The sequence below is a fragment of the Mus caroli genome, unplaced genomic scaffold (genome assembly GCF_978045245.1).
Source record: "Mus caroli unplaced genomic scaffold, Mus_caroli_1 scaffold_7, whole genome shotgun sequence".
NCBI lineage: Eukaryota > Metazoa > Chordata > Mammalia > Rodentia > Muridae > Mus > Mus caroli.
Genome location: NW_028227262.1, coordinates 87,164,652 through 87,177,509, shown reverse-complemented (window position 1 = coordinate 87,177,509; position 12,858 = coordinate 87,164,652). Strand labels below are relative to the sequence as shown.

At 36.4% G+C, this 12,858-nt stretch overlaps 1 protein-coding gene across 4 annotated transcripts in view; it reads left to right on the top strand.

Annotated features, from left to right (window-relative positions):
* The window catches only part of Ccser1 (coiled-coil serine rich protein 1), a 1,169,843-nt gene that overhangs the window by 507,794 nt on the left and 649,191 nt on the right, over nucleotides 1-12,858 (top strand). The gene's annotated exons all lie outside the window — the stretch shown is intronic.

Here is a 12,858-nt window from a genome sequence, read left to right as displayed (position 1 = left end):
TGTTTTCTTAAGTTTAGTTTCCAAAATGTGTAGTGCTATCATAAATATATAAAGTTTTCAGTACTTTTGGGTATGAAAGATATCACATAGTTTGAATTTATGGAATTGGTGGATGGTACTTACACAAAGTTATTTCTAACCTTTTTTCCTGGCTGTCTTCCCGTGGTCTCTACCTTGTATCCATCGCCCTGTGGTCCTTAACTCTGCTCTTCCCCAAGGTCTCTGCTGGGAGAGTTCTTTGTTTTGTCCATTCTCTGTGGCTCTTATGATGCAGAAACTGTGGAAAAGCCAGATCGGAAGGCACTTAGAAGAGGTTCTGGAATGATGGAGACAGAGAGAAGCAGAAGGGATGAGATTACATTGGCTGAACTCTATGTTCTAATAATGATGTTCAGGTATATAGTTGAAGCTCTCTGTTGAGCAGTTTTTAAATACTGCAATATTTCTTTTGGAATGTATCATTATTCCAAGCTTATTTTATATGTATTCTGGGCAGCTAAATCTTTTGGGGCAAATATTTTGTTTTCTATATGTGTTTTTCTATACTATTACCATAATATTAATGCATAAAGCACATCACTGCTAGGTTCAATTTCCTGTGAATGATTAGCATAGTGTGCTGTAGGGGAACATATCAAGTCAGAAGTCACAAGTAGTCTAAAGTAGATGACTGTACAACAATTAAGTCGTGACTCAATATGCAGAGACTGTAGTAAGAAAAAGAATGAATTCTAGCAAGCACACCCACATCTAATTTCTCACTCTCTGTTAAAACTAACAAAAAATGCTGGGAAAACTTTGGGAATAGAAGAATCAATCATGTGTTAGGTTATCATAGTTTATGTATGACTTTCCCACACTTTCTTCTTTTCTTTTGTCCAGCACTCATTAAGCATTAGGTATTATATCAATTCAACTACTTACACAATATCTATAAGATGCAACAATTGGAAATTATGCCTGTGTCTGTCATATAGTTCTGCACCATTTCTACAGCAAGATACCACAAAGTATCGCAAGGTCAGTAGATTGGAAAATAGGTTTCTAGGTTCTCAGAGTTCTTGAAATTATAGGCCCAAGATGTTGATAGACTATGCTCCTTATAAAAGCAATAATCTTTCTCTCCATCCCTCTCTCCTCTGCTTCTTCCTCATCATCATGATCACCATCACCACCATGACCATTATCCTCATCATCACCAGCACACCATCACCACCAGCAGCAATAGCAGAGTGTTTCCATCTCAGTCCTAAGATTTATTAACAGCTTTATGTATGTTTGTTTCCTAGGATTTCATGTGCTAAAGTCACATTGCCTTGTATCATAGTATTAAGAACTGGGCTACTGAAATTTAAGCCTGGTGGAATATAATTAGACTATAAAGGCTTTCCTCTCTTGAATGACTGGGCCAGGCCTGGTAGGAGTATATTAGTTCCCATGAGCACTTGAGTATAAAGAAAGACTTCCCTTCCTAGTTTCATGTTTACCGTATTGTTCTATACATTCTCCCTACAATGTGTTACCATTGTCCCAAGACAATTATCTAAATATAGAATGTGCTGGGACCTTGTTCTTTATCTTTCAGAACTGAGCTACATTTCTTTTCTTTATAAATATCTAGTTTCATATAAGTTGTCATGGAAACCAAATATGCACCAAGACAGCAAATATTATTCATGTCCGCTATCCACATATTTTTTTGAAGGAAGCTTACATGTTGCTAATTGTGCTATTGGCAGCTCACTAGTTTATTTCCAGTACATTTTAGCACAATCTGTAATATGGATTTTCTTCCCACCAGACAGTGCTTTGTTGATGTCAGTAGTGACTGACACTTGTGATCAGCAAAACAGCTATTCAGTTTTATTTACTCCTCTATTTTGTTTAAATTCATCGAATCCCTGGGAAACCTTCCTGCTATGTTTATTTCCTGCCTAGCATGTCATATGATATAGCACTACTGATTCTCTATTTGTCATGATATTATCCTCTACAGATTCTGGGTTCTTACTTTATTTTACCATGTTGATACACTGGTGCTTCATTTTTTTTTGAACTTTCAATAAGTAAATAATTCTTAAATCATCACTTCCTTTTTACCTCAGACACTTGAAGGCAATATATTTGAATGTTATATTTTATACATTTTAGATTGTTAGTGGTAACTATTTTATTCATAGCCTTGTAGAGCTACTGCCATACATCATCTTAGAGAATCAAATGAGTCCTCTCTGCCAGCCTAAGAACAGTGATGTGTACTCTATGAGTTTTTGTAGATTTTCTTCTATCCTCAATGACAACAGATCTTTTAATGATTACTAATCATTTAAGATTCCTCACTGACCCTAAATTTAACTTGCAATGTCTTTAAGCCACTAATTTGTGGTTTTGGGCAACATCATTATACAAAGTATGCAGCAGCATTCCACTACACAAGCAGTCATTCATAGTATACATGATAGGATATATATATATACACACACACACACACACACACACACATATATATATATATATATATATATATATATATATGTAAAATCTTACATATATATATATGTAAAATTAAGATTTCTGGTATATGTATCTATGAGTAGTGAACACTTGAAGGTACTGATGTGTGTGCTGCCCATTACTGTCTCTAAAAAGACTACAGCATGACCTTTACTCCCTTTCCCACTGTGGAACTCTGTTTTTTAGTTTTGTGTCTTTAATCTGTATCTTTGGCTAATGCTCATTGCCTTTGTGTAGTTTATCATCTGACCTCTCTGATAAATTGTGTCACAGTGTCTGGAATTCTTACACAGCACAATGGTTGATTTTTGGTTGTTTGTTATCCCCCAAATTCTATAATTACGAAAAAGTCTTTGAAATTCGACTAAAGCATTGCTTAGTTTTGTATTTTTCATCAGGTTCATAAAGCAGTATGCCATAGAACAGGATACTATGAATATTTTAAGACCTGTTTAAAATAGCATAGTCTTTCTGGCTTTTATTCTCCTTTATTGATAGACAAATTCAGAAGGGCATGACTCTTACCTGTGCTTTTTAAATATCAAAACACGCACACACACACAGGAACACAAAGTATGCTTAGTTTTATTTAGGTTGTTTTTATGTCTGATGGTGATATAAATGTTCAAGAGTCAAGAAAGATGCCTTTGCTCTCTTGTAGGGAGATGATAGAGGTGCTACTACTGTGCAGCCAATCTCCTGCTGGCATTTTTATTAAAAATGAAACTTAAAGATTCTTTTTATGGCAGAACATAGTACACTGACACATCACATGGAGAGGTAAAACCCAGAACTCTGTTACCGATCCAACGAGCAAAGGCTACCCTACAGGGACTTGCCAAGGTCTCCCTGAGAAAGTGTGGTACCAGGCAGTAGATGCAGGAATCAGCCTGCCCTAGCAAGGATGATAGGGTTTCACAGACCTATGGATTGGGTAATTTGAATGCTTGTTATCTCTCAGAGGTAGTTCTGGCTGCCCCCTGTTTGGTATTCAGACAGAAGTGAGGGGTACTGGTGGGGTTGCATGCTGGAAAGGTTGTGAAGGCCCTCTTGGTGAGTGACAGATAACAATGTTGATGTTAGAATCAATAGAAGGAAACTCACTGGACTCTAACATGTGTTCCAGGTAGCATTTGAAAAAACAGAAAATAAGTGTGCTACATGCTTCTTAGAACAGAGGCAAGTTTCATTCTTTAATTACTTTTTCTACTTCCCATAAGAGCAAATACATTCAGTGTACTCTTTAATTTCTTACTAATGCCACAATGTAAATAAAGAAGATTCCCTTTCTTTAAAATGTGAGGAACATGTGGCCTGGAAACATATTCAGGTAGTCTCTAATGCAGTGTTCTACTGTGCACGTGGTTATGTGCAATCTTATTTGCTACCCAATGTATTCAGGCACTTAGTAAATGCATTGGTGAGGATATCTGGGAAGTTTCACAAAGTGGAGAAACTTAGACACAGGACTCAGATGATGACGCTTACATTTTAGATTGATAGAAGCCAGCAGTTTTCTAAAAAACACATTTTAAGTGAGTGGGCGGTGAATGGCTTTCTAAGGGACCAAAAATAGCCCAGGACTATTTGGCAATAGTCTGAAACACATTAACCCTCTGTCATCTCAAAGTTTAACCAGTTAGCTTTGTACACAGGGCATATTCCTTCCCTGACTTACCTACCTTCTGGGACATTCAATTCACACTTGATAACAGATAGAAGTTTTTAGTATGGTGTTTTAATTTTTTACCATATTTAGTCTACTTCATGGGAAGGGACATTAAAACAACTGTTCACATGGCTTAAACTGTAAAGTCTTAATCCAATTTGTCTGAGAAAATAATGATAGTGTCAGACAATCCAGGATGCTTGAGGATATTTTCTGCCCCAAGAATTCCTACTAAGCAGTTTCAGTAGGACAATATGAATAAATATGAACCTCTTGATAGCAATCTGCTGAGACGCTTATTGCTGCTGGGTTCACAGACTTGTCTTGCTATAGTTTTAAATTGACCTTGATGATACCCACGGGGTTTTAGAAGAGAATAAACTAGCTTGGCATGTCTAATAACTTGTACTGTTTTCCTGAAAACTTTGTTCATATTCCTTCTGCCATAAAATACAGCCAATTTAAGATGTCTTTAGGATCTTCTAATATCACATTTATCTTTGAAATTTTGTCTTTACAAAAATATTAGATGAAACAAAGAATTCAGTGGTAAAATCATTTAGCAGCAATTTTGATATAAACCATGACTTAGGTTAAAATATTCTCTCCACTTACTTTAAAAACAGAAAATCAGTAGCTAGAGTATATTATTTTAAGTTCAATGAGTTCATTTTCATTGTTGTTTGTGTGAAGACTTACATTCAAAATAGATATATTGACCACATTTTAGAAATAAGGCTACATCTCCTACACTCCTACAGCCTGTTTTGTTTTGTTTTGTTTTGTTTTGTTTTGTTTTGTTTTGTTTTGTTTTGTTTTGTTTTGTTGTGTTGTGTTGTGTTGTGTTTTGTTTTCTTTTGTTTTCGAGACAGGGTTTCTCTGTGTAGCCCTGGCTGTCGTGGAACTCACTTTGTAGACCAGGCTGGCCTCGAACTCAGAAATCCACCTGCCTCTGCCTCCCAAGTGCTGGGATTAAAGGCATGTGGCACCACTCCTATCTTCCTATAGCCATCTTAACATTTTTTTTTCAGTGTATACTAAATAACAATAGGACTATAGTACGTTTTGTTGAGAAGCCGGTGGGCACAATGTCAGTTTCTCATATTCTGTTTTCATCAGATTTAGTATTTCATGAAGTTGTCTTTTCTTTTTAGTTTTTGTGCCTATATACCTCCTTTATCCAAGCAATCTACTGTTTTCTGAAAAAGCTTGTTAAAAAAGATTACTAGAGTAAAAGTGATTCTCCATCCAGTATTTATGACCTGCAGAGCATTCACAAAAATACAAGGCACATGGGCTTTTACAAGATGATAATAGCTAAGAATTCTTCACTTATTTTTAAAGGAACCTTTTTGTAGATTTAAAAAAAATGTCAATATCCCAATATTCTTCTTCAGCTGTGGAATATCCTATCTGATACACCATTGTTCTAAAAGCCTCTACTGTTTCCTGGATTGATTTAGAGGCAAAAGTCAATATTTCAAATATAATTCATTTTTAAAATGAAGTTACTAACAAGTTCAGTGTCAAAATTATTAAATACTATTTTCTTTATATAAGTCAGTTCTGTTATACTTTTCATTTTGTTTATGAAACTTAACAACTCTTTTACATATCATAGTAAATTGCCTTGATTGTAATAACTGACAAACATTTGTTCAAATTAAGAACAATAATATTTAAAGTAATGAAAGGTTATATTTGGTAATATTTTGTGCAAAAGAATCAAAGAACACTTTTTCAGTAAATCAGGATCATCTTATCTCTGTAAATATAGCCTCCACCTTTAATCCCCAATGTCTCTCCTTGGCTAGATTTACATATATGCATGCCTTATCAAAAGTGCTGGGATTAGTCATCATTCTGATTATGATATTTCTACATTTTTATTTGCATGTATAGAATGAGATATCTGTGGGATGAGACCCAAGTTTAAACACAAAACACATTTGTATTTCATATGGCCTTGTGCACACTCCTAGGGTAGCTTTGTGTGTTAAAGTGAATGCAGTACAAGCACTTCAGATGTGGAATTTTTTCATTGTAGTATCAAAAATTTTTATATTTTTTAGGATTTCAGACTTCAGATTATTAGGTTAACTGTGTTCAATCTGTAATATATTCATGAAAATATAAAATATTAATTTTATTTTCATATTTCTATGTAAAAGTACTCAAAGATAAAAATCACACATTCTGAATGTTAGATTATCACTTCAATAGATGTATAAGCAATTACTTAACTTTTTAAATTTTTCATGATCTCATGTTGGTTGTCAGTACTAAAGTAAGTTGAATATTGATTTTAATTATTTAAAATTAGTCAAGAGTTAAATGCTGAGGTGTTTGTTTTGTTTTGTTTTCTTTTTTTTTTTCTTCCCTATCTTCCATGTCTGCGGAACTGCTCCTATAGACCCAGGATAACTGTTCTTATCATTTTCTTTCACTAGTGACCTCACTGGGAAGCACATATGCAGCCCTACAGGACAGTAGACCCAAGAGAGAGCAGAGAGAACCAAGTCCCCTTTGTGTTCTTATGTTCTCTAAGCTCACGCTTGCTCTCCACCGTGGCATATTTCTGTTGTTTCCACCTTTTTTTTTTTCACTTTCTCATAACATTCTGTTTCCATTGGCTCAATGAAATTGTCTGTGTCATTAATTTTGTCTTTTGTACTCCTTGTTACAATGCAGAAAAAGGCTTGTATTGTTGTAAAATAAAACCTGGACAGAAGACAAGAAGTTTATATACAAACAGATCATGTTAACTCATACAAATCTGAAGTAGCATTTTAACTGCTAGAAAACAGTTATGTTCAAATATTTACATTAAGAATCATCATGGGGAATTACAACTTATCTGATTTATTTGTTTGAATTTCTAATTTTAGCAACAGACCACTTCAAAGATGACTTACAGTTTTTACTTGCCTTTTGTTTTTTGAAACAATTTTGTTTGCATTATTTTCTATAAGTATTAAAATATTAGGGGGTTCTAATAGTAGGCAAGAATATATAATATGTAAGATTCAATTCAAAACGTAATTTAGGACACATTTTCCAAATTTCTGATAATCTAGCTTTCAATTTGCAATTTTATGGAAAAAGAAGGATGGAGGTAAGTTAAATCAAGAAAATCAAAACTTAAAATCATGCAATAGTCACTATAGTAACAATAATAACACTAAATCACTAATAGCATGTATTGTACAATCCTGAGTCACCATGCACATTAACTCGAATGTGACTACTGAGAGTTTGTCTGGATTCTGTAGGAATCTATAATAATAATAATGATAATAATAATGATGTTATTAATAATAGATGCTCTTAAAACTTTGCAGCTAAAAATGCTATTTTGTTTGTTCATAATGTTATAATTAAACCATTTAGAGCAATGTTTCTCAACACTCATAACAGTGTGACCCTTTTATACAGTTCCTCATATTGTGGTAACTCACAAACAAAAAAACTTATTTTTGTTGCTACTTCATAATTGTAATTGTACTGCCATTATGAATTGTAATGCAGATATCTGACATACAGGATATCTGATACTACCTACAAAGGAGTGAGAACCCACAGGTTAAGAGCTGCTGACAGAGAGTGATGCAATGGACAAGTGTAGCTTCGGTTTCTCAGGCAGAGATGAGCTAGGGCTGCACACCCATGAGGCTTTTTCTGGCTTGAGGTCTCACAGCTCTTAATTGATGCAGGTTATTCTATGGCAACTTGCCTACTGTTGGTGGAAGAACTTCATTCATATCAATTTATCTACTTGTAACTACTCAATTATTTTTATTGGCTATTTTCTTTATTTACATTTCAAATGTTATCCCCTTTCCCAGTCCACCCACCTCCCGAAAACCCCCTATCCCATCCTCCCTGCCCCTGTTCACCAAACTACCCACTCTTGCTTCCTGGCCCTGACATTGCCTTACACTGGTGCATAGAGTCTTCACAGGACCACAGGCCTCTCCTCCCATTGATCCCCTATAAAGCCATCCTCTGCTCTAATATGAAGCTGGAGCCATGGGTCCTTCCATGTGTACTCTTTGCTTGGTGGTTTAGTTCCTAAGAGCTCTGGGGGCCGGGGTCTGGTTGGTTGATATTTTTGTTCTTCCTATTAGGTTTCAAACCCCTTCAGCACCTGCAGTACTTTTTCTAACTCCTCTATTGAGGACCCAGTGTTCAGTCCAATTGTTGGCTGCAAGAATCTGCCTCTGTATTTGTCATGCTCTGGCAGAGCCTCCCCAGAAACAGCTATCTCAGGCTCCTGTCACCAAGCACTTCTTGGCATCTGCAATAGTGTCCATGCTTGGTGACTATATATGGGATGGATCCTGTCTTAGTCAGGGTTTCTATTCCTGCACAAACATCATGCCCAAGAAGCAAATTGGGGGGCTTTTGAGATGGCTCAGTGGGTAAGAGCACCCGACTGCTCTTCCAAAGGCCCGAAGTTCAAATCCCAGCAACCACATGGTGGCTCACAACCATCTGTAATGAGATGTGACTCCCTCTTCTGGAGTGTCTGAAGACAACTACAGTGTACTTACATATAATAAAAATAAATAAATCTTTTAAAAAAAAGAAGCAAATTGGGGTTGAAAGGGTTTATTCAGCTTACAACTCCAGATTGCTGTTCATCACTAAAGAAAGTCAGCACTGGAACTCAAGCAGGTCAAAAAGTAAAAAAGCCATGGAGGGATGTTCTATATTGGCTTGCTTCCCCTGGCTTGCTCAGCCTGCTCTCTTATAGAATCCAAGACTACCAGCACAGAGATGGCACCACCCACAAGGGGATCTCCCCCATTGATCACTAGTTGAGAAAATGCTTTGCAGCTGGATCTCCTGGAGATATTTCCTCAACTGAAGCCCCTTTCTCTGTGATAACTCCAGCTTGTGTCAAGTTGATACAAAACTAGCCAGTACAGATCCCCAGGCAGGGCATTCTCTGGATGGCATTTCAGTTCAATTCTTTATACAACATGACAGGAAGACTTTTAAAAGATCACTATGGAAAGAGAATTTTCTTGAGCTAGTCATGCCTGTGCCACTCACATCTTATTTAATTGGGCAAGCAAGTCAATAAGCCTTAGGGAGAATCAAGCAGTGTGAGAGCAGGCTTCCTTGGTGATGTTGCCAGTTAAGGATATCACACTGTATTCAATATTGATGAGTAAACTAAGAATATTAAGTCCAACCACTTTATCCATCAATATGGTTTTGAACTCATGTTATATATCTCTTTCCTCTAAATGAATTATTATGTTTATCGGTTTTAAAGTTGTGAGTCTGTAAACATCTTGAGAAATTTCTACCAGAATAAAGTCTGGGGCTTTTTGATAGTTGCATATCTTTGAAAAGACAAAGTTCTTTATAACTTCCAAAGAGCAAAAAAGAGTCAAACCTACAATATTAAAATAATAAATCAACAAAATGCTAATTAATTGCTAAAAGCTACGGTTGATCATGAACACCACCACAAAAATTCTTCAATCCTTCTTAGAAGGGGGATTAAAATACCCATGGAAGGAGTTACAGAGACAAAGTCCAGAGAAGAGACTGAAGGAATGACCATCCAGAGACTGCCCCACCTGAGGATCCATCCCATAAACAACCACCAAACCCAGACACTATTGCAGATGCCAACAAGATTTTGCTGGCAGGAGCCTAATATACCTGTCTCCTGAGAGGTCCTGCCAGTGCCTGATTAATACAGAAGTGCATGCTCAGAGTCATCCATTGAAATGAGCACAGGGTCCCCAGTAGAGCTATAGAAAGGACCTAAGGAGCTGAAGAGGTTTGAAGCCCTATAGGAGGAACAACAATATGAACTAACCAGTACCCCCAAAGCTCCCTGGGACTAAACCACCAATCAAAGAAAATACATGGAGGGACATGTGTTTCTAGCTGCATATGTTACAGAAGATGGCCTAGTCAGCCATCAATTGGAGGAGAGGCCCTTGGTCTTGTGAAGGCTTTATGCCCCAGTATAGGGGAATGCCAGGGCCAGGAAGCAGGAGTGAGTGGGTTGGGGAGTAGGGGGAGGGGGAAAAGAATAGGGGATTTTCAGAGGAAACTAGGAAAGGGGATAACATTTGAAATGTAAATAAAGAAAATGTCTAATGAAACAAAAGAAAAAAGAAAAGAAAAGAAACCTGCTGAATCCCAGAAGACTTGCTGTGAGCTGCAAGGCCTTTGGTCAATTGACTCCATTTAACCATTATTTCATTAGCATCTAGTGGGCTCTCAGTGATATCCAAGGTCATCACTAGAGAGTCTAAAACAAAGACTAAACTCAGAGAGCATTAGCTGGGCTCTAGTTCTGCTTCAGGCACTCGCTACCCACTGACTGATCAAGAGTCAACCTACTGGCCACAGTAGATAAACCCTGTCATACGTTTGCAGAGTTCAGAAAGTAGTAATTAACTGATGGATGTTCACTGTGAAATATGGCTGTGCTTTTCTCGCAAGTCTTTACTTTTCTGCTTCTTCTCAGCTACCCTTTCCTCTTCTCTTCTAAACCTTTAGCATGCTTAAATTCATCTCAGTATTTAGTTCCAGAAGAGAAAATGTGATAGTCTATTATTTCCTGCAGAGTCTTAACTTCCTTTAGAGGCAATATTATAGAAGTTTGATAAGGATAAGTAGTAATAATACAGTGTTTGACAACAGAGAGCTTCTAGCCTAGTGTGATTTTCAACACCCACAGGGATTTCCAGAGAGTTAACATATGTTAACTACTAGATACAGAAATATATAACTATTAACGTGATCTGGGATCTGGTACAAGTATTTGACCTTTGATCTATTTGACTGTAAAAAATCATGATTGCTGTTTTACATGCTCCTGAGTGGTGTTAACTTTCCCACTGAAATGAGAAACAACTTGAGCTTTCTGCTCCTGGGAGTGATATCTAGAAATAATTGTAAAGTGAATGAGGATAAACTGTCTATGAAACCCGGATGTGTGGGAGACCTAGAAGATCACAGCATCTCTAGTTGACATGGCTATACTAGGTAATATGGCTATACTAGTTAATATGTCTATACTGGTCAGGTTTGTTAACTTGGTACAACCTAGAGTCACCTGGGAAGTGGGAACATCATCTGAGGAATGACTCTAGCAGACTTGCTTGTAGGGATGTGGATGGTGTATTCTGTTTATTAATTATGAATGTGAGGTGGCTCAGTCCATTGTCGGTGTTGGTATACCTGGGTAGGAGGTCCTGGCATTTATAAGAAAGAAAATTGAGGAGGCCATGGGGAGCAAGACAGCAGGCAGCATTCCTCCACGAGTCTGTTTCAGTTCTAACATTTAGGATCCTGCTTGACTTCCCTTGCTGATAGACTAAATTGTAGTTGGAATAAAGCTTTTCTTCTCCAAGTTGCCAGTGTTTATCACAGTAATACAAAGGAAACTCTTAATAGTAGTCATCAGAAAAATCAAGGCCTATAGATAAATTAGAATTATATAGTATTTCTCACCATAGAGAAAGTAAAATGCATCATAAAATAACAGAATCCTATTTCAGGTTGTCCCTGAGATATTTTCTTGTTAGGTCAGATATAGAGTAACAGGAAATGTGTATACTCCTAATGCATATTGTGTTTGTTGTTAGGTCAGATATAGAGTAAGAGGAAATGTGTATACTCCTAATGCATATTGTGTTTGTTGTTAGGTCAGATATAGAGTAAGAGGAAATGTGTATACTCCTAATGCATATTGTGTTTGTTGTTAAGTCAGATATAGAGTAAGAGGAAATGTGTATACTCCTAATGCATATTGTGTTTGTTGTTAGGTCAGATATAGAGTAAGAGGAAATGTGTATACCCCTAATGCATATTGTGTTTGTTGTTAGGTCAGATATAGAGTAAGAGGAAATGTGTATACTCCTAATGCATATTGTGTTTGTTGTTAGGTCAGATATAGAGTAAGAGGAAATGTGTATACTCCTAATGCATATTGTGTTTGTTTTCCATCTTTATAAGAAGGAAACATGAATTGAGCATTTTGTAAGTGTCAAATACTATGCGTGGTGCTAATGACACACTAATGAGCTAGTTATACAATGAAGCACTGAAGCAAATGGAAAGCCCAAGGAGGGTGGGAAACAAGTTCACGTTTCAGGTTTCATATGAAATGACATATGGTTTAGATGCTGATGCAGGACACTTCATCTAATTGTTCAGTAAGTAATGGATAAGTAACTTTCAAGATTTGTCATATAATAGTACATATTCTGAGGAAAAAGGATGTTGATGAAAGGAAAAAAATCTAACAACAAGTGTTTCATATTTCAGTTTAGTTTTAAGAATCATTTTTAAGGTAGCTGGAAATCAAAACCTTGAATTATTCTCAATATGCAGATGGCATCAAAGGGTTTGATTATCTGTGAGAAAGACAAAAGTAATAGAGTAGAAACTTCTTAAAACATATATACACATATAAAACTGATCTAAATTAAACCTCCAGAGAATGGAGGGAACACAGTCACAACTGACTATGTCTCACCAAATGAAGTTTCCAGTACTTGGACTGTGTTATATCTAGATGGTTTCTTGGCCAATGGGGCCCCAGGGGAAATTAAAAAAAAAAAAAAAAACCAAAAAAAAAAAACCCCAAAACAAAACAAAACAAAAAAACCCCTAGGCTATTGCCAATACTATCAGTT